The sequence below is a fragment of the Nanorana parkeri genome, unplaced genomic scaffold (genome assembly GCF_000935625.1).
Source record: "Nanorana parkeri isolate BGI_ZX_2015 unplaced genomic scaffold, ASM93562v1 scaffold919, whole genome shotgun sequence".
Classification (NCBI taxonomy): domain Eukaryota; kingdom Metazoa; phylum Chordata; class Amphibia; order Anura; family Dicroglossidae; genus Nanorana; species Nanorana parkeri.
The window spans coordinates 390,963-413,276 of NW_017307187.1; positions in this window are offsets into that span (position 1 = coordinate 390,963).

Below are 22,314 nucleotides of genomic sequence, written 5' to 3' on the forward strand. Positions count from 1 at the left end.
GGTGAATCTCCACAGACAGCAATGAACCGTTTCCTAGTGTAAAGCTGCCTATACACCAGTAGAATTCCATTTATAAGGAAATTCTGAACAATTATTCATCAAAGCATTTGATGGAACCATAATGGACTTGGAAAATGTTGCATATTTAGTTTGATTGCCATGCCAATGTGTTGAATTCTATTTCGGGATGCACATAGGTAATGTAATGCTAAATATTCTAGAATAATGAAGGAAAAGAGTCTATTTTTCATGTTTCATCTTCTTGCATAGGCGTCATCACATGAGGAATTACTGCATATTGTAAACGTACTGTATTAAAGGAGAACTATGGGGTCAGTGCTTTTCCCCATAGTTCTCCCCAGGGCCACGGGAGGACACAAACAAGCGTCCTCCCGTGACCCAAAGCTCAGTATACCGCAAGCTACAGCTCGCGGTATACTGAAACCGCCGCAGCCGGAACAGATCCCGACATTACTGTCGAGATCCACCCAGCTGCGTGATTGACAGCTGGCTCTGCATATCTAGTCCCCCGTCCGTTCCGCCAGACAGCGCTGGAGGATCGTGAGTGACAGTCACGGCTCTCTGCAGGGACATGATCGAGAAGTGAGCGAGCGACAGTATGTGTTCGCTCACTTCCTGATCTATTGAGCCAACCTGTGACAGTTTATTTGTCACACGTTGGCTCAAACTATGAGGTGAGTGGTTTTCACTCACCTCATAGTTCTCCTTTAAACTACCCACTGCAATGCCATCCTGCATACGCTAAGCACAGAACTTGTATTGATCTTTTATACATTCCTATAACATTTACAATAGTTTATCCGAATTAATATTCATTTGTTTGAATGAAAGTTCCACTTCTGGATTAAAGTTTTTCAAGCACATGCGCATTACAATGATTTTTTTTCCAGCTGGAACCGCATTCACAATTAGAATTTTGCTTGTTCAGATAGGAATTGAGAAAAAACAATTGCAATCCTTCCCTTATTTATCTTACTATGCACGAAAATAATTGCTGATTTGTCTATTAGAAAATTAAAGGAACGTTCTGAAAATAAAAACATTCAAACAAAATTCTACTAGTGTATGGCCAGTTTAACAGTCCTTTGATTTTTACTCTGTAGTCCTGCTGGTGCCCAGGTACTTCTGGTGTGAATTTTCTCATTGTTTGCTTTACAGGTGCACTGAAATGAAAATTTCAAAAACGAAATAAAAAAAATGTCAGGCCGAAACCGAAAATGTATTTTTTTTGTAACTTTTTCTAATTCTTTAAATATTTTTTTATAAACGTTTTAGGACCTGTACATTGTAAGATTGGCCTCTTTTAAGTTAACTATATTCGCCGATCGTGATCATTTGTGTACATGTTATTCACTATTCTGTGATTTCTACCAGCACTTTGTAGATTAATATTCATGTTCTATTATCAATTTTTTTATTTGTTGCAAGTAGGTAAATATTGGGAGTTCTGTACATAATTGAGATTTATGCAGGAGAATGTATATTCTAATACAGCAGTTTAGATAATAGGTTCACAGAATTAGTATTTTTATATCATTTGTATTTATTCATGTATTTATTTATTTATTCATTCATTCACCTATTTATTTATTGCCCTATCCACAGCGCAGGATTTCTGTTATCTAGCTTTATCCAGTGAATGGTTCAGCACATTGCTCCATACAATTTCAGATGCATTGTGGATATTCTAGCCATGGACAGGCATGCCAGCAGCTCACTCTCCCTCCATCTCAGACAACTGTCCATATGAAAATCTTCTATGTCTTCAGCAAACTGTGAAATTTCTGTTCTTGGAAAAATTATGCTGAAAATTGAAATGTATTGCTTATCAAAAATGGCCACAAAAACCCCTTAAAAAGTGATTACTGATGAGACAAATGTTCAATGCAACACTAAACTCAGGAGTTACATCTTAAAAATACATTCAAGTCCCTTAACTATTAACAAAAATGTATCTTATTTGTGTATCTCTCGGCTGTAGATCCTCAAATCATCTCTGACTTGGTGCTGACACTGTCCTTCCTTCTGGAGGGGGACTACTTCTGTTCCCCATGGTTACTGTGTGTGTTGTAAAGTAGTCACCGCTCCAAGCTCGCTCCTGTGATGGACTACAATCTCATATTTAGTTTACTAATTTGTATTGAGATTGTAGTCCATCCCGGGAGTGCGCTTGGAGCCCCCTCCAGAAGGAAGGACAGTGTCAGCACCAATTCAGAGATGATTTGAGACATCCCAGCAAATCAGCCTGGAGCCGGCTTCAAAGCCAATCAGGAAGCCGAGAGGCGGGTCATTACCCACTAAAGTACTAAAGTGCTAATTTTCCCCCAGGGTCCATAGCGCAGCAGCTTTTATACTGTACCTACCCACAAGCGCAGATTTTACAATTTTCTATTCGGGTCATTACCCACTGCCTGACTTTCTGATTTTCCTGATTAGCCGGGAAGCTGGCTCATGCTGTTTGGCCAAACAGCATGGGGTCGGCTTCCCGGGCCAATCAGGAAGCCGGGCCACGAGCCATTACTAGTGGCCCAGCTTCCTGATTGGCCGGGAAGCCGGCTCCGTGTTCCCTCGAGGCACTGCTGGACAGAGGAAGGTATTGACTACAATCTAAATACAAATGAGTCCATCACAGGAGCAAACTTGGAGCTGTGAGTACTTTACAACACACACAGGGATCATGGGGAACACAAGTAGTCACCCTCCAGAAGGAAGGACAGTGTCAGCACCAATTCAGAGATGATTTGAGAATCTACAGCCGAGTGATACACAAATAAGATACATTTTTGTTAATAGTTAAGGTGCTTTAATGCATTTTTAAGGTTTAACTCCTGAGTTTAGTTTACTTTAAACACTTGAAGACCGGGGTGTTAAACCCCCTTCCTGTCCAGGCCATTTTTCAGCATTCAGCGCTGCGGTACTTTGACTAACATTGATTCAGTCATGCTTCGACGTACCAAAATTATTTTTCTATCATTTTTGTGGGACAGATAGAGCTTTCTTTTGGTGGTATTTAATCACCACTGCGGGTTTTTATTTTTTACTACATTAAGGAAAAATTACCGAAAATATTAAAAAATAACCTGTTTTCCCCACGTTGAGCTATGAAACATTGCACATAAATAATCTGGCACTGCTGGCAATCAGCACTCTGACAGACTGATAGGCTGACACTGCCGTCAATCAGGACTCTGACTGGACTGGCATGCTGGAACTGTGAAATCAGGACTCTGACTGGACTGGCATGCTGGAACTGTGGAAATCAGGACTCTGACTGGAGTGGCAGGCTGGCACTGTGGCAATTAGACATGTACAATTCGTTTCATTCCGAATCAAAATTCGTATGAATTTTCCAAAATTTGGACACATCCGAATTCCTCAGCATCTGAATGCGTCCGAATCCGAATTTCTTTCACAAACTAAACTGAATTGGACATGTGACTTTTCTGGCCAATCAGATGTGTTTTTCCGTTTAATGCATCAGAATGGGTCTGAATATGAATTTCTGTTACAGCAACATGGGAGCCATATACAGTATATACATATATTACCAAAGCTGAGGCTCCGAGACCAGAATGGCATTCAGGATGCGAATTTCCGAATTGCATTCGGGAGCACCCGAATGCCATTCAGGTCTGGGAGCCCCAACTTTAGTAAACTCATCTGAAATTCAATCCAAACTCATTCATAAACTCATCCGAAACTAACGAAAATTCATATTTCTTCCGAATCTGAAACAGGAACCGAATTGAATTTTGTGTCCGAATCCCGAAATAACGAAATATCCGATCACAATTTTTCTGCAGCTTACATGTCTAGTGGCAAACAGGACTCTGATGGACTGACAGGCTGGCGCTGCTGGCAATCAGGACTCTGACTGGATTGGCAGGCTGGCACTGTGGCAAAATTTCTGCTAGAACAAGTGCTAAAGACAACATTCTTTGTACTGGTTGTCACTGCCTCCTCTCACAGCTGAAGTGATACAGCGTCCATTGCAAGAGATTGGGAGATATCACTGGAAACAGCAACAATGTTTACATTTAGTGATCTGCTGTGATTGGTCACAGCGATCACACAGAACAGAGCCGATTTCACTGGCTCTGCACCAAGTTGTTTAAACCACAATGTGCAATAGACAGTGTGTTTAAAGTTACTTGCTCGTGTGCACGTTAGGGGGCGTGCAGGAGCCCATTAAAAAAAACCCGCCGGGAGCTGTCAACCGTCTGACCGTTCAGTGACAATGGACAAGCAGCAACAGGTTAAACAATTTGGATTATGTCTCTTGTTTTCAATTCTGCCAGTGTATGCTATAAAGTGGTAGTCATGGCATTTTATTTTTGAAGCCCCAAACTACAATCCTATTTAGGTCTCCTCATCCAAACATCAGTAACTGACCTCACAAATGCTCTTTTGGGCCACGCATTTCCACAGACACGCGCCTGTACCAGAAGAATAGCGGCTTCACCACGGGGGGTGAAGCCACTCCATATTAGTGCCCATTTTTTTTTTTTAAGGAATGAGATGTCCAAGAATCCCTTGTAGGTATGATGGTCAGGTGTCCTCACACATTTGTCTATATTGTATACTTCAGACTTTAGATTTTTGATATACAGCAAGGTGTCTGCAGTGGGTGTGTTTGGGAATCTCTCACAGCATTCAAAATGGGTGTTCCCAGCTCAGCAGATTTCTCACAAAAGAGACAGGTGCCCCCACAGCAGTTCCTGGATGTAAAAATGAAGACCATGGCATGTTGGCAATACCCTCTGTGTGCATTTCGAAGGTTCGTGTTCAGTTTGGATTGCATCTAATACATACACCTGCATGTCATTTCTCATTTTCTTTTCTTAAAAGTGTTCTTGACACTTGCAGTGGGGCTTCCCCAACACTACAAGCATTAAGGGCTTGTTTTTGTCTAGGTGCTATACTAACCTAAACCTTGAAGCTAGCTGGCTGCTGCTCTGGTCCCTGAAACCTATCTTCCCCTCCGCTGCGGCGATGGTATGTGCCTCAGCATCCTCACTTTCTACACACTGTGTATGGGACATGATGACTCTAGGATCATAGACAGCTGCAGTGGAAGGGGAGAGAGACACCAGGGACCGGTACAAGCGCCACTCCAAGGATCGGGTGAGTATACATTATTTTTCTTAGCATCTAGACACAAAGAAGCAGTTAAAGTCGTAATAAATGCTCAAACTTTTTTTCAATAATAAATCCAGATCAAACAAATATACATTGCCCAGCAAAGCATTGCTTTACTTTTTTAGCCAAACACTTACAATCATCATGTTTCTGAACAGCTGCTTCCATGTCTCTCAACATGGCTTCCCTGAACTTCCTGTCCAGTACAAGATCACAAAGGACAGAACAGATTCATCTACTAGCTTGTAGAAGGGAGGAGAGGGGACCAGGTGGGAGGGAAGTACCTTGATTTGTGTTGGTTGGTTTGTGGAGACACATACAGCTTACTAGCACACACAAGGGTGACTCCATAGCACTCTGCTTGAGAAAGGAGTCACTCTACAACAGGAAGTCAGGACGAATGCTCAGCGGACCGGCTGATTCTGGAGGAAACTGAAACTTTTAAACATCAAGACGCAGCATCCATTGTAAGTGATTTCATCAGCTTAATATCCTTTTGATTTTAATATAACTTTAACCCTTGTAGTCCCACTGCTAGGGTTAAGAACACTGTTCTGCTTTAATCCCCTAGGTACATCCATTGACAGATACTTCATCATATGACTGTATACAGTGCCGTACAAAATAAACATGTAATGCTGGAGAAATTGTTCATCTCTATATTGTTGTCATTTCTTTACTACCTATGGGGAGCATCTAAAAATATATTTCCTCTCATTGTAGATCTGACATGATGAGTTATCTTAATTGAGGTAAGATGGATAGTTTGCTGGACAACAACATATGTTACTCTGTGTATTTCAGGGTAATTATAGAACTGATATATAGCTGGATTGCTGATGGGGACAAAGCAAAGTTTCCATTACATATTTCAGATGTGTACATGTATTTTCTTGGATGCTTTAATTACTGCACCAAATGTAATTACTATGACATCATCAGGAAAATGATTGTAAACCCTCCAGATAATAGTTGTCATCTTTCAAAGATCCTTTTGTTAAAAGCAAAATACATATACAGGTGAAACTCGAATAATTAGAATATCGTGCAAAGTTCATTTATTTCACTAATGCAACTTAAAAGGTGAAACTAATATATGAGATAGACTCATTACATGCAAAGCAAGATAATTCAAGCCGTGATTTGTCATAAACAGAATTACAAATGTTTGGTGATTCCCATGTATTTTTCTTTTGTTTGTATTGGTATGACACAAAAAAGTGGAGAAAAAAAAGCCAAATTTGACACATTCCATGCAAAACTCCAAAAAAGGACTGGACAAAATTATTGGCACCCTTAATAAATATTTGGTAGCACAGCCCTTGGAACAAAAGAACTGAAATCAATGGCTTCCTGTAACCATCAATGAGTTTCTTACACCTCTCTACAGGAATCTTGGACCACTTTTCTTTCGCCAACTGCTCCACGTCTCTCAGATCGGAAGGGTTCCTTTTCCCAACTGCTGTATAGAAATCTCTCCACAGGTCCTCTATGGGATTCAGATCTGGACTCATTACTGGCCAGTCCAGTACTCTCCAGTGCTTTGTCTGAAACCATTTCTGACGTGTGCTTTGGGTCATTGTCCTGCTGTAAGACCCCTAACCTCTGACAAGGACCAAACTTTCTGGCACTGGGCCCTACATTGCACCCCAGAATTCTTTGGTAGCCTTCAGATTTCATAATGCTATGCACACAGTCAAGACATCCAGTGCCTGAAGCAGCAAAGCAACCCCAAAATATCAATGAACCTCCACCATATGTGACTGTAGGGACTGTGTGTTTTTTTTTAAAGGCCTCATTTATTTTTCTGAAATCAGTAGAGTGATGGGCTTTACCAAAAAGCTGTCATTTTGTTTCGTCTGTCCACAGCACATTCTCCCAAAAGGATTTTGGCTTCCTCGGGTATGTTTTGGCAAACTCCAATCTGGCTTTTTTATGTTTCTGTGTCAGCAATGGGGTCTTTCTGGGTCTCCTATCATTCAGATGGTGACATATAGTGCAAGCTGACACAGTTGTACTCTGTGTCTGAAGGTCAGCTTGAATTTGTCTGGAAGTTGATTGAGGGTCTTTAACCACCATTTGAACAATGCTTCGTTGCAATCTATGATCAATTGTTCTGTTCCGTCCACGTCCAGGGAGATTAGCTACAGTGCCATGGGCTGTGGTCTTGACAATGTTGTGCACATTGGACATAGGAACATTAAGACTTGTTACCCCGAGATTGTCCATGCATGCCTTTCCACAAAAACTTGGAATGCAATTATTTCTTGCAATTTGGAGAAGGTGCCAATAATTTTGTCCAGTCCATTTTTGGAAATAAACTTGAGAATGCCGATAATTACAAAAGCACACAGTTCATGGCGTGTCCGCTGGCATGTACTCAGAGGAGAGGTGCATCGCTATAATGAGCTTTTTAACTTTGTGATGGAAAATATTTTCGGCTATCCAGCGCTAAGTAATAGAAGAAATGAAAAGAAAGCATAATAATTACAGCGTACAAATTGTTGATCGCAGCATGTACTTACTTCATCTCTCACTCCTCGCCTCAGCAGTCGCCTCCACAAATTATGTTAATGGAAAGTACAATCTCACTCTTGAAATAATCAAATCCTTGGTCTGGGTGCTCTAGAAATGTATCTGCCAGAAGACACAATCATTAGTTTGGAGAAGTGATGCTTTACATTTAGGTTTCTTGCAATTAGCAGAGCCAGTAATGTCACTGAGGTTGTAGAATGCATGTTATAATGCAGGAAACATATTCTTACATTAGAAGATCTAATTCACCATATTTTAAAGTAACGCTGAAGTCAAAATTGGGAATTAAGCCTTGAAATTCATACAGTGATCATAGACTACCTGTTGAGATTTTAAGTTTTTATTGCAGATATTGCTGTGTTGTACTCATCCACATTAGTCCCGTCCCTTTTGTCTATAACTTTGTGATCTTGGAACAATCTGCTGGTAATGCTGGAACACCCTCCTTGATGCCAATGACACAACTTCTGATGTAAAAAATATAGCCAGCTCTAAACAGTTTTTAATGGCCAGCAAATGGAGTCCAAGAAAAATGAAGGTGATCGGTGATGCAGGAAGAAAAGAGATGAAATGACACAGCGCAGGCTTTATAACGTGCGCTTCGAATGCTCCTGTATAGCGCTCTATGTGTGTATTCTACATATTGAATTATTACAGATAATTATATAGTGCTGAGTATTTTGCTGAGTATAGTTCCACATTCACATCAGTCCCTGCCCTCAAGGAGCTTACAATCTAAGGTCCCTATCTCACATGCATACATACTAGGGCCAATTTAGGGAGGAGCCAACTAACCTTCCAGCACATTTTTGGAGTATGGGAGGAAATCCATGCAAGCACAGGGAAAACATGCAACTCCATGCAGATAGTGTCCTGACCTAGATTTGAACCGGGATCCTCAGTGCTACAAGGGAGGAGTATTGAAATAAATGATTTCTACAATCAAGCCTTTCTTATACAGTTGCCACTGTGACACTGTCACTTCACTTCATTTCCACTTCTGATGCTACTAAAAAATTTGGATTTTCCCTCACCAGTGTCACCTTGGAACCCCTCTATTCAGACAAATAGGGGTGAATCTTATCATTATTTCATATATTCATAACTCCGCCCAAGAGCTAGCCCACTACTTGCATCAGTGGGGTGCTAAACAGTGACATTTGGCTGGAATATTGTGTTGCTTATATGGATGACATGGAATTAAAGAATGGGGCAATATAAAGGTTATCTACTTTGTGCCCAAAGGAAACACAACTTCTCTGCATCCAAACTGTGACCTCAGTGCAAAATTTCTTCAGATTGACCCAATCAAATATAATATATCAAAAATAACTTCCCAAGTGGAGTTAAATACATATTTTGTCGCAAAACGCGGCACCATTATTATATGTGTGACACAATCAACAATTTACTCAAGGAACAAGATGTCCTATTTCCCCCACTTTCCTTATTTTTTATTAAATCAGATCATTTTTATTTGTATTTTGTAGTTTTTAGCATTTTTTTGTAAAACATTTTTGACATTGCATAAATATTTCTATGATATACAGAGTCATAACAATAAAACATGAATCAACCAACACAGCCATGTGATCCGACGTGCAACTCGCACATATAGGTTATGGGGAAAGATGGGGAGGGGGGGAGACACGGGGAGTGGAGCAGATATGAGAAAACAAACCCGAAGACATTTCCCTGTGGTCTAGTACGTTCAGAAGAAAAATTATACATCCATATGCCACCAAATTTAAGTTGAGCCCAGGTCCTGACAGACATGGGGGATATATAGGACTCCTATCAGCTGTCCTCACAGCAAGCCACAACCCTTTTTTTACACTCCATACCTCCAGTGCAATGGGCAGCAATACCCTCCACCGTCCATCCGTGAACTGAGCCCTCTACTCCTCGCAGCTCAACACCAACCCATCGTGCCTTCAGATAAAACTAATGATCTCACGTGGTCGGCGAGCGGCTATTCCTCCACCTGTCCCAGATGTTATAGAATTTGTGCAGAGTTCCCCTGTGCTCGTATGTTACTTTTTCCAGGGCTATAAGGCGGTCCAACTCCACCATCCCCCACTTTCCTTATTACTGTATTTTTATGAAGTTGTTGCAGCAATAACGCCAATGCCATACAGTAAAAATGTCACAAATAGGAACAAATGAGCTTGAATTTGTTATAGGTCAAGTCAGGTTTATGGTGTTTGGGAAAGTTTAGCTTAACTGTACTGTGTGACTCCAAGCCCTAGTAGTTTAGAAGCCAGCAGTGGTCTTGGGATACTCCATTTTCTATGTTTTATACATGGTGCCATTTTGCACTTTGGCATTACTCATTTTGATAAAACTATTTTAATACTAACTTATAGTTTTATCTCAGCCAACTTCTACTATTTACACCGGCAGTAGCTGATCCTGATTCACAAGCCATGCGCTGTGCACTTAAAGAAATAAAATGGAATATGTGAATTCTCATGAAAGATAAATGATTAACAATAAAGTCTCGATATAATAGCGAGACCTGTGAGTGATGGCCAGAATACATTACATTATCCCGCACATCACTTGAATTTGGGAAATGTTCAGCTTATGCACGCAGCATCACAAGTAGCAGAATAGCAATGGTTTGCTTCCTGAGCTGATTTCCATGTTCTGCCTATATCTAGCTTTGCTTCAGTCACTTGTAGTGCCAAACTGTTTCACCCAAGGGGACCAACACTGAATATATTAAGGGCATTGGCTGCTCCGCGGCTGCTACGGTCAAATGACTCTGCACAGGGATTATCTGTAGGAAATGTTCTGACACACCAAAGTGTAACGTTTGCCTGCTGTAAGGTATGCTTCACTCAAACATCATTTTTTTGCTTTTACATTGATTCAGGGAAAACAGAGGACACCTGTTGAGCGACTCTGATTTTTTATGCTGAGGCTCTCATTGAGCAGCTGGCTGTGCTGCTCACTGAATTCCTATGTTTTCTGAAGCCCATAAATAAGAGCCAGTGTAACTGTAAGCCAAACGTTCCTATGTTGCACGCATTGCACTGCCAGAGGTTGCACAGCACAGAATCATTAGACAAGAGGCTGCAGATGCACTGTTAAGCCTTTTTTTTTACCTCAGGGGTGCCTACAAATTTTGACATCATGCCTCTGCTGTCAGGAAGGCTCCTGATGTGAAAGAGGGGGACTCTGGGGACTCTGATGTGAATGGGGGGCTTCTGATGTGAAAGGGGGACTGTAATGTTCAGTGGACTCTAATGAGAAATGGGGAATCCCACTGTTTTGTGTTTTTTTGCTTGGGGGTCCCCCCTTCTTAAAATCCCTATCAGACCTGTATTTCGTATAAGGGTTTTGTATGGATTTTGGAGGGAACACATGTAATTTTTTTTTCAATTCTTTATTTAACAATCCACCAATGTACAGGCAGTATAAAAATGAGTAAGCACGTAAATAACATTTGAAAAAAGTACATAAACACACTAAGTTCCAAAACAAGATAAACAGTAAATGACACAGTGAGCGATTTCATGACACACAAACTGCCTAGGCCTGAAGTCCAAACCATTGTGCCCTTACATCCGTGGGAATTTCCAAGTTTTATGAACACAAAAAGTAGCAAAGGATCTAAGTAGCAGTGGTAAGTAAAAGGACATGGAAAATAAGCTGAGAAAAGAGAGAAAAAGAAAGGAACAGAACAGAGATAGAGGGACGAAAAAGGCTGCAGACAAGCATGATTAGGAAGGGGGTAAGAGAAGAGAAGTCCTTCTCACCCCGGGGACAGCAGGGCCCGATGACCGGCAGGGCACTAAAGGAGTGATGTATATTCCGGGGATTCCACAAATTAATCCCAATAGAACCAAGTGCGTGAGAAGGACTTGATCGCATCTCTGAGAGCATCCATAAGGTATTCCATATCCCGGATATCAGACACTTTGGTCAACCAATGCAGCACCGCTGGCCTGATTGCTTCCACATACTGGGAACACACGCTCGAGCCGCGTTCAGCTAGTGTCTCAGCAGCGATTTGCCATATATTTCCCTGGACATTGGGGTCAGATTCGTGAGGATCGCCACATGGTCAGCGGTGAGGACAACGCCCGTCAGTTGCTGACCAATCCCTAGGATCTGATTCCAAAAAGGAACGATCCGAGGACAATCCCAAAGGACATATAGTACGGTACCTTTTGTGCATCAGGCACACATGTCATTTTTTTACATTTACAGTTATTACTAGAGGTGCACCGAAATGGAAATTTCATAAAAACGAAACCGAAAATGTATTTAATTTTTTCACATTTAAAAAAATATTTATTTGTTATAAACTTTTAAATTTTTAAATATTGATTTGTATTTATTTATTCATTTTTTATTACATATTTTTATTTTTTACTTTACTTTTAGGGGCTTCAGTGAAATATTAGGGGTCTAAACAGACTGTGACAGGAGGCTGAGTGGTGTGGTAGGAGAGACGCAGGCCGCTTACAGCGCTCTCCTCCCACAGCGCTGTGACACTTTCTCTCCTCCCCGCTTGGACACAGAGCAGTGCCCAGCGGGGAGGAAAGAAAGCAGGGATGCGCCACTGTATCGGCAGAAAAATTGCACTTTCGGCATTTAACCAAAAGTCCCATTTTCGGCCGATATGTTTCGGGGGCCGATATATCGTTGCATCCCTAGTTATTACATTGTAGACTGGGATGCCACAAGAATTTGCATACTTTTAAAGGGTTGTATGAAAGGAAAAAGGTTGAGAAACGCTGCTCTAATATTCCATCATGCATTCTAATAAACTAAACCATAAGCAGTGTTGTGTACGGAGGGCAGCTATTTAAAATTAAGCTTAAAAAAAAAGTATTTTCAGCTTGAAAGGGTTGTACTAATATATTTATTCCCAAAGAATGGCAGAAGAGGAAAAGGATTAAACCCTCCAACCTATCCATTTGCTCTGCTCCCAAGTGTGACTTATATATCCCTTTTCTCAATTTTCCACCTAATTCAAAGTTATTATTCTACACTCACAGCTGCAGATGTATTAGTTCTGTAACTATCTGTGCTATGCAATTGCACTTGAGCATATCATTTTTGTCAGTTTATCTCCGGGGGGGATTTTATAGCCAGGAATATTTAAAAGACGGCTGATTTATATGCTGTAGAATTTTTGATTGGGTTTTCCAGTACAGATGGTATAGGGAACCCAGATGAAGGTTAGGACCTGTGAAGACTAGCTACAATGGCTGAAAATGCTCTGTATCACCAACACAATGGACATTGGGTCTTTCCAAGACTCAGGTTCTGAATATTTGTGGTCTTCACCAGAGTGGAGGAGTTGGCAGTGGGAATGCGCAGAGTGGCCTTGTTAGTGGCAACCAGCCAACCAACTGTTAGACAGGCTAAAGTGTGCCTGTTATTAGGCACATTTGTGATTAGGATTAAACTCCTAAATACTGTTTGTAAACTATTACCCTGGCTGTCTCTTCCCTACCTGTCTCTTTAATTCCTGGCTACCTCTCATCTCTCTTTTTCCCCGGGCTCTCTCTCCTCTCTCTCTCCCTCCTGGCTGTCTTATCTCATGCTTTTCCCTGGCTGTCTCTTCTCTCTTTCTCCTCTCTCTTTCCCCTGGCTGTCTCTCCTTGCTCTCTCCTGGCTGTCTCTCCTCGTTAATCGTTCTTGATTTCTCTCCTAGCTTTCTCTTTGTTCTCTCTCCTACCTGTCTCTCCCCGCTCTCTCTCCTGGCTGTCTCTCCTCTTTCTCTCTCCTTGCTGTCTCTCCTCTCTCTCTTTCCTGGCTGTCTCTCCTCACTCTCATCTCTCCCCTGCCTGTCTCTGCTCTCTCTCTCCCCTGCCTGTCTTTCTTCGCTCTCCCTTGGCTGTCTCTTCTCTCTCTCCTGGCTGTCTCTCCCCTGCCTGTCTCTACTCTTTCCTCTCTGTCTCTCCTCTGCCTGTCTCTACTCTTTCCTGGCTGTCTCGCCTCTCTCTCTCCCTGGCTGTCTTTCTTCTCTCTCTCTCTCTCCTGGTTGTCTCTCTTCTCTCTCTCCTGGCTGTCTCTCCCCTGCCTGTCTCTCCTCTTTCCTGCCAGTCTCTCCTCGTTCTCTACCCTGCCTGTCACTCCTCTCTCTCTCCCCTGGCTGTCTCTCCCCGCTCTCTCCCCTGGCTGTCTCTCCTCGCTCATCCTCCACGCTTTCTCTCCTAGCTGTCTCTCTTCATTCCCTCTCCTAGCTGTCTCTCCTCGCTTGCTCTCCTCATGGACTGATAACCCAACAGTGTCAGGAGAGAGGAGGGGACCCGGCGGCATATCTCATCCCGCCGGGTGACCTCCTTTCTCTGCCGGCGTCCATCAGCAAGATGGCCATCGGCAGGCGTCAATTAGATAGACGTGATTGCGCCATGTGACGTCACGCGCATGCGCGATGACCACGCGGTGGGGTGTCACCCGGTCTCCACTCCGGGTGATACTAGGCCTCAGGATGCACCTGGCCCTTTGTCAATTAAAAAAGAACATAGTCAGCATACATTGGCAGATCTTTTATCCAGGGGTAAATTAGGCCCCTGTACATACTGACAAATGGACATTCAGTTACAGGGACAAGTGCGGTGACGTCACTTGTACTCTATTGAAAACTGCAAGTGGTGGTAGGCAAGACTTGTAGTCTCTTAGTACATAGATCCTATCAATGGATCTGTGAATGGATGATGCGGCTGTGTGGGTTGAATTCAGATAATGACAGGAGCCTGTCATTTTTTCCCCCTGATTCTGGTAAATGGGGGTGAAGAAGTGGTATGGAGGTGGGGGTTCGTCAATCTGACCATGTTTCATGTTACACCCTAAAAATGGATGTAGCATTAACATTGTCTAAAAAGCAAACTTAGCCTTTAAGCCCTGGCCCATCAATCTGGAATGTTCTATAAGCAGCTGCTGTTGCCTCACTGCCAGATAATATTAAAATATTCTGAGAGTGATTTTCAGGGTTTAGTCCACAGACGTTCCAGAAAGAGGCAAATTATATCAAATTCGTGTAGAATTTATGAGCATTATTGTGTCTGACCTCTGCTGGTGATAAATGGACATAGTTACATAGTTACATAGTATTTGAGGTTGAATAAACACATTAGTCCATCAAGTCCAACCTATTAGGATCTCATTCTAGGAGTACCTGTACCCCTGTATATTACGGTCCCTTAAGAAATCGTCCAAAAGTTTCAAGAACAATTCCACATTCTTTGCTGAATGCATGGAGCCTGGAAGCATCGATGTCTCATGGGGTGTATATATATGTGCTGGAATAAAACTGGAGAGGTCTGTAAAACATTTTTTTTAAAAGCCATGAAAATGGATAAAAGAATAAGAGGATGAAGGTGGTGAATATAAACTAATTAGGGTTAACTAAGGGTTTAAAAAGAGTTAAAGCTTTGTTTTCTTGTTTTACAATTTACACGTAGCACTTATTTATGAATGAGGGCTGAAAATCCAGGCTTCATTCATAATTTATTAAAGAACAGGACAGGGCTCCCCCAGTGCAATCAGCGGAATTCTACTTTCACTATGGTAGTTACTCCTCTGCCATCTGTATAATGGTCTACTGCTCCTACAGTAACCGGCATCAGCTCAATTTAAGCTCCAGCCCATCATTCTGGAAAATCCTACATAGAGATGCAAATGTCTCTCTGCCAGATAATATTGTACAAAACTGAGAGTGATTTTGATGCAGACCTTCCAGGAAGAGGCACACCGTGTCAAGTTCATGTAGAATTTATGTGCATCATTGTGCCTGCGCTATGGATTTTGACTTTTGCTGTGGTCTGAGGACAGGTGACACTATCACATATTATGCAGGTCCATTGACCTGCATTCAGTGTTAATTTCGTCAAGGTTTTTTTTTTTGTCATATGCATGTTTTTATAGTGCTTTAGTAATGGAGAAGTTAATGGAACGAAAACAAAACGCAAATTCTGAGAATTTTTGTTGACAAACAAAAACGAAACGAAAATTCTGGAAGTGACTATTGCATTTGGGCTTCTGGTTCCCTGAGCTCTTCCTGTAGTAGGGAGAAGGAACTACTGATCTACCCAACAGGACACCAGCTAGCAAACACTTGCTGCGCAAACTGTACAGCCATGTCAACGTCAGGGAGAAAGAGAAGAGCAGACGTACAGTATGGATGCATTTTATATTTGATGCTCATGAGAACAAGACCCTTTGTAAACCATGTGGAGCAACAATCGTAAGTCATAACAGGTTAATAGAGGTTTACTCCAGGAATATATAATGAGTTTGGAAATTCTAGACACTTGCGGCATTAATGCATTACACTTTAAATAAGCCAAATAGATTTAGTCGACTAAAATTAGACTAAAACTAAATCTATTCAGATGCCTAAAAAATAATTAAAACTAAAATGGCATTTTAGTCAAAAGACTAACACAGGGTTATTCACAAAGCTGCCAAAGGCAGCCGAGTGAATAACCCACCTGAAGAGAAGTGAGCCGAACACTGTTCGGCTATTCACTTCAGGCTTGTATGGCTGATTTCAGCCATACATCGGCTAACTTAAGCCGCACTCCGGTCAGCCAAACATACTCTGCATGTTCAGCTGAGCCGAAGTGCAGAAGGACTTTGACTCAGCTGATCCAACATCTGGATCGGCTGAGCCGAAGCTCCGGCAGGCTACTCACTATTCTCATAGGGGCAGAAAGGCAGTGAGCGGCATTCGGCTCAGCTATTCAGCTCAGCACCTAAAAAAAGTAAAAAAGTAAACAGCTAAAAAAAAAAGCAGAAAAAAATGTTTACAAATGTAAATAACTGATACATTTAAAAAAAATAAGATTTGTTTAAAAATAAAAACATAATAATAAAAAAAACATTTGAGCGGAGCTAGCAGTGAGAGATAGCTCCGCCCAACTGTTTCCTATTGGCCGGGACCTGCTAGAGTCTCCTAGCAGGTCCCAATGAATAACAACTGGGCGGAGCCAGCCATGAGATCACGGCTGGCTCCGCCCAGCTGTCATTTGCGAGGCATTCACACTGCTTTGGGTGTCCTTTCGGCTCAGTTGCTCGGCCGCCTTCGCGGGAGCTGTACGGGCTATAGTGAATAGCCCGTACAGCAGCCCTTTGGTTCGACTGAACCGAAGGGCTTCAGCAGCCGAAGCTAGCCGAAGGATCAGCCAAAGCTACGGCTGATCCTTCGGCTAGCTTTGTGAATAACCCTCTAAAACTACGACTAAATTGAAATTTGCTGTCACAATGAACATCGCATGCATTAGATGTGAGGATGCCGAGGGACACCCCATAGCTGGGAAAGAGAAGGAGAGATGTAAGCACTGACCATCACTGGACCAAGGAGCAGGTGAGTAATACAGCTTTATTTGAGCCCCCTAGACAAAATTAGCACTTAACCCTTGCAGTACAGGGGTGGCCCTCTCTTTAAGGATTGGTAAGCTTCAAAATAATACATTTTTTTTTGGTTTTAGGTTTAGACACACTTTCATTGTTACTGTATAGCGATTTGTGAATATCTTCTCTTGGGTTCCTCGAAAGACACACAGATTACAATGATTCTAAAAATACTTTTTCTGCACGTTAGCAGCCTGTCCTAATTTGTATTCCGTGTCAGACACATAATGCAGATGCAGCATCTCAGGCTGGGGATAATCACGCTGCTACAATGTACATCTCGTGCTCTTTACATGCTCCCCTCTAGTGTCACCGGCAAGTGAAGGATTACCATTTCATCCATTACCGGCACAGAACGGCGTTTTGATCTGGGCTTCATACACGTTTTCAATTCCATGTCAGAAATTGTGAACCTGTGAAATCTCCAGTTCCAAGTAAACATTTAAAAGACAAGGCGAGAGGCAAACTGACAAGAAGATCGGCGTATATGTTATTCAGCTATTTACGTTTGGTAGTATTATCTCGTGAGCTATGGAAGTCCCTGAAGGTTAAAAATAAAGATTTATTTTCTTTATTTTTAAAAAAATATCATTTTTTTCTGTATTTTGTTTTTTATGTTTCTGCATCAGCAAATTTATTTCCAACCTTCTGGATTGATAAACTCAAAGCGGACCTTTACCCAGATAAAATAACAACAAACACACCTTTAGAAATGTTCAATAATGACAATCTACAAACACACATACTTCTAGATAACTGCTGGCTTCGTATTCTTTGCATACCTTGTTTCTCTTTTCTTCCCCAGGCTTCTGACAGTGGCCATGTTTACTAATGGCAGATTACTAGCTTTCCATGTTCTTCCTGGATTTCTGGCACATGTGACTAGGACATGTGACCACGCACATAATCTCAGAGGAGGAAAATGCCTTTTCGGATGAGATTTCCCAGCGATGCTCTGCTGATGACAAGACCCCTAATGTCACCGTGGGACACCCAGAGAAGCTGATGAAGCAGATATATGGCCAGTGGACAGGAGGTGGTTAAATAAAGGGTAGAAGAGTAAGGTGGTAATGTTCCAAATACTTTATGCTAATTTGTACTATTATACATTGGAAGGATTGCATTCCTCAATTTGTCTTGTGTACAGTATATGTGAACATTCTCAAAAAATCAAATAAAGACATTATTAAAATTAAAAATGAACTTCTACTTGGTTTGGGAAAAACCTCAAATGGCAAAGCAGAAGACCTGAGTGTGTGTGTGTCTGCAGTGTCCAGTTGGTGGTAAACTCATGATTCTACATTGTGTTCAGTTGCCTTAACCTCCTTGGCGGTATTCCCGAGTGTGACTCGGGGTTCATTTTCAGTACCATAAGCGGTAACCCCGAGCCACACTCGGGATTGCAGCGTAGCGTCTCTTACCTTGTCCACGATCCCCGCTGTGTCCTTCGGCCGATGCCGGCATCCGTCTGTCCCTTGCAAGCGTCCGCGTCACAGGGGGGCGGAACCGGCGGGAATTTTAAAAGTTTTTAAAAAAAAGATAGAACGAAAAAGGAAAAATTTAAATAATCAACCCGCCGGGGAGGTTAATACAATGCACGAAAATGCATGAAATGGCCTACATTTACTCACTGTACCCCACAGGTCTTGGGATCCATTGACATCAATGAGTTTTAACACAAGTCCACAATTCCTATGCTCCTTGGCTCCATCTATTGATCATAATGCGGTGCTAATGTAAAAGCCAGAGGTTCACAGTGCGAACGGCTTTGTGTTTGTTTTATAAATATACTCCAATGTGTGCCGCAGTGCCGCATTGATTGTTGGCCCCAGTGCCACAGTGATAAGTGGCAACAATGCCACTGTGATTGGTGGCCATAGTGAAAGGTGGGGCACTGCAATTCTTATGCTCCTTGACTCCATCTAGTGGCCATAATGCAGTACAAATTTAAAAGTCAGATGCTCACAGAGTGAATGACTCTGCAATCGTTTTATAAATACACCCCAAAGTGTGCCACATTGATTGGTGGCCACAATGAAAGGCGGGGGAATGAAATTCCTGTGCTCCTCAGCTCCATCTAGTGGCCTTAATACAGTACGAATGTAAAAGTCAGACGTTCACGGAGTAAAGGGCTCTGCAGTTGTTTAATAAATCCAACCCAAAGTGTGCCACAGTGATGGGCAGCCACATTGTCACAATGATTGCTAGCCAAAATGAAAGGCGGGGCACTGACACTGATATACAGGTGAAACTAGAATAATTAGAATATCATGCAAAAGTAATTGCAGTAAGTGCTGCAAAAGGGGCTCAAACCAAGTACTGAGTACATATGCATGCTTGTACTTTTCAGAGGTCCGATATTGTTCTATGTACAATCCTTGTTTTATTGATTGCATGTAATAATCTACTTTTTTGAGGTTGTGGATTTGGGGTTCTTGGGGTTTTCATGAGCTGTAAGCCATAATCATCACAATGATGACAAATCACAGCTTGAATTATCTTGCTTTGCATGTAATGAGTCTATCTCATATATTAGTTTCACCTTTTAAGTTGCATTAGTGAAATAAATTAACTTTGCACGATATTCTAATTATTCGAGTTTCACCTGTATATCTGCAACGGCGCACATGAAAGGTACACATTTCACAGCAGAATAAAACATGACTTTACCAGGCAGGCAGTGACCATTCTGTCTGAAAATACATTTGTGGACAGCAGCTGCCATTGAATCCTCTCCTCTGGCCTGCCTGCGTTTTCAGCCCTGTGCCTTGATGATAATTGTATTTTTAGCTCCGCCAAAATAACTGACCAATTATATTTTCAAGTGTGCTCTCAAGAACAGCATGGGAAGACACAACGGGCAATCAATGTATAATTACACTCTTAAACTCAGCGCCGGTTACCCTCCGCTATTCTTCCTGGGCCTGCTTTCTGTAAAGATCCCGTGGGCACAGGATTTAATAAACTGAAGAAATAAACATGATCCGTGACAGGAGAACATACAGCACAATAAAGAGCGATTGAAATGATGCTATTACAGGTCAAGTCGGCAAGAGCTTAAACTGAATTGCGTCATGGGTCATATTCTGTGGCAGATACAATACTGGAGGCTTTCTAGTGGAACCACAACTCCCAGCATGCTCTGCCAATTCACATGTTATTACTTACTCCTGCTCAGGACACTAGGAAACAATATAGGTGTTGCAGTTGTCACCAGGACCAAGGCATGGATAGCTATTTTAAAAATACACAAAATATATAGTCCATCATGGGAGCGAGCTTGGAGTGGTGGCTACTTTACAGCACACACAGGGACCATGGGGAAACGAAAGTAGCCCCCCTCCAGAAGGAAGGACTGTGTCAGCATGATGGCAGTATGGATAATACATCCATACCGGCAGAGGGGAAGGACCGCTCGCTGAAAGGTAAGTACAGCAGGGGAGGAGAGGAGGCCAGATTCGAGGGGGTCATTCCATTTTCCCAAATTCACTTAAGAAAGTGAACTTACCCTTTAAAGTGTCAGACTTGATGACAGTACAGTCAGGGCCAGTCTTAGTCCTTTAGGCGCCCTGTGCGAGAAAGCTCTACAGCGCCCCTCAGTGACCACACCCATTTTTCCCAATATCCGCACCATTTAAAGACTCCCATTTTGTTAAGCACCAACAGGGCAGCCATCAGAAATTTCGGGGCCCCTTACACAGCTTTAGGCCTGCCCGCCCATCTCCCCCCGCACCGACGCCACACTGAGCGAGTCACATTAGTCTCTGCACAGAGGAGCTTACACCATAATGTCCTCCCACAGTCACATCAGTCTCTGTAAAGAGGAGCTTACACTCCTCTTTTGGATATTGTAGTTTTTTGAGGTTTCGCGCTCATGCGCAATTTTAAGGCTTAACATGTTTGCTGTCTTTTTACCCGTCGTGACCCCGCCTTTTATATTTTACCAAAAAATTGGGTAATAATAAATGTTTCATAATTTATTATAGGGGAAACAGTTGGAAAAAAAAAATGTCGGTGATTTTTCCTTAACCACTTCCCAGGCCGGCCGTTGTAAAAAAACGGCCGGCCAGGAGCTCTCTAGATCTGAGCGGGCGTCTTTAGACGTCCGCTCTGCCACGCCCCCTCAAATGCCCAGCAGGGCGCGAGCGGGAGATGCCGACTTTTGAAAACAGGCAGTGATGCCCGTTATTATACAAGAGATCCGCCGGCTATAGAGCCGGCGGATCGCTTGTATGAGGTCCCGGGATGTGCGCCCCCTCCACCACGCCCCCTCCACGCCCCCTCTTGGAGACCCCTGATGTCTCCATAAAGAGGACCTGTCACATATTTTGCTATCACATAAGGGGGTTTTCTTAGCCCCCTATGTGATAGCAATAAAGTTAAGTGGGAAAAAAAAATTGAAAAAAAATAAATGTAAGTTTTTTTTAAAGTCCCCCCCCCATACATATACGCATGCAAACAGGCATCGCTTGCGCATACGTGCAAAAACAACGATTTCGCCCATTACGCCACACATGTTACATATCGTCGCGAACGTCTGAATGAGAGCAATAGTTCTAGGGCCATCAATCACCGATAACACTAAACTGATGAGCTGTAAAAGCTTTTAAAGCGTCGCCTATGGTCAATTTTGGGTATGGTAGTTCTTTGCCATTTCGCGGGTGCGCGCAATTTTAAAGCATGACATGTTTGGTGTCTATTTACCCGACGTGACCCCGTCTTATATATTTTACCAAAAATATGGGTAATAATCATTGTTTCCTAATATAATGGTGGGGAAAACTTTTTTCCCAAAATTTTCAATAATTTTTCCTTAATATAGTAAAAAATAAAAGTGGTTATTAAATACCACCAAAAGAAAGCTCTATCTGTCCCCAAAAAATGGTATAAAATTCATTTCAGTACAGCGTTGCATGGCGGAATAAATGTCAATCAAAGTACCGCAGCGCGGAATACTGAAAAATGGCCTGGACAGGAAGGGGGTCTAAACACCTGTTCTTGAAGTGGTTAAAGGAGAAGTATGAAGTGAGTGATTTTCACTCAGCCTCATAGTTCTAGCCGACCTGTGACAATGAAACTGTCACAGGTCGGCTCAGTAGATCGGGAAGTGAGCGAACACATACCGGCGTTCGCTCACTTCTCAATCCTGTCACTGCAGAGAGCCGTGACAGGGGAGGGACTGGATTCCCCCCTCCCCGCTCCGATCCTCCAGCGCTGACTGGCGGAACGGACGGGGGAGGG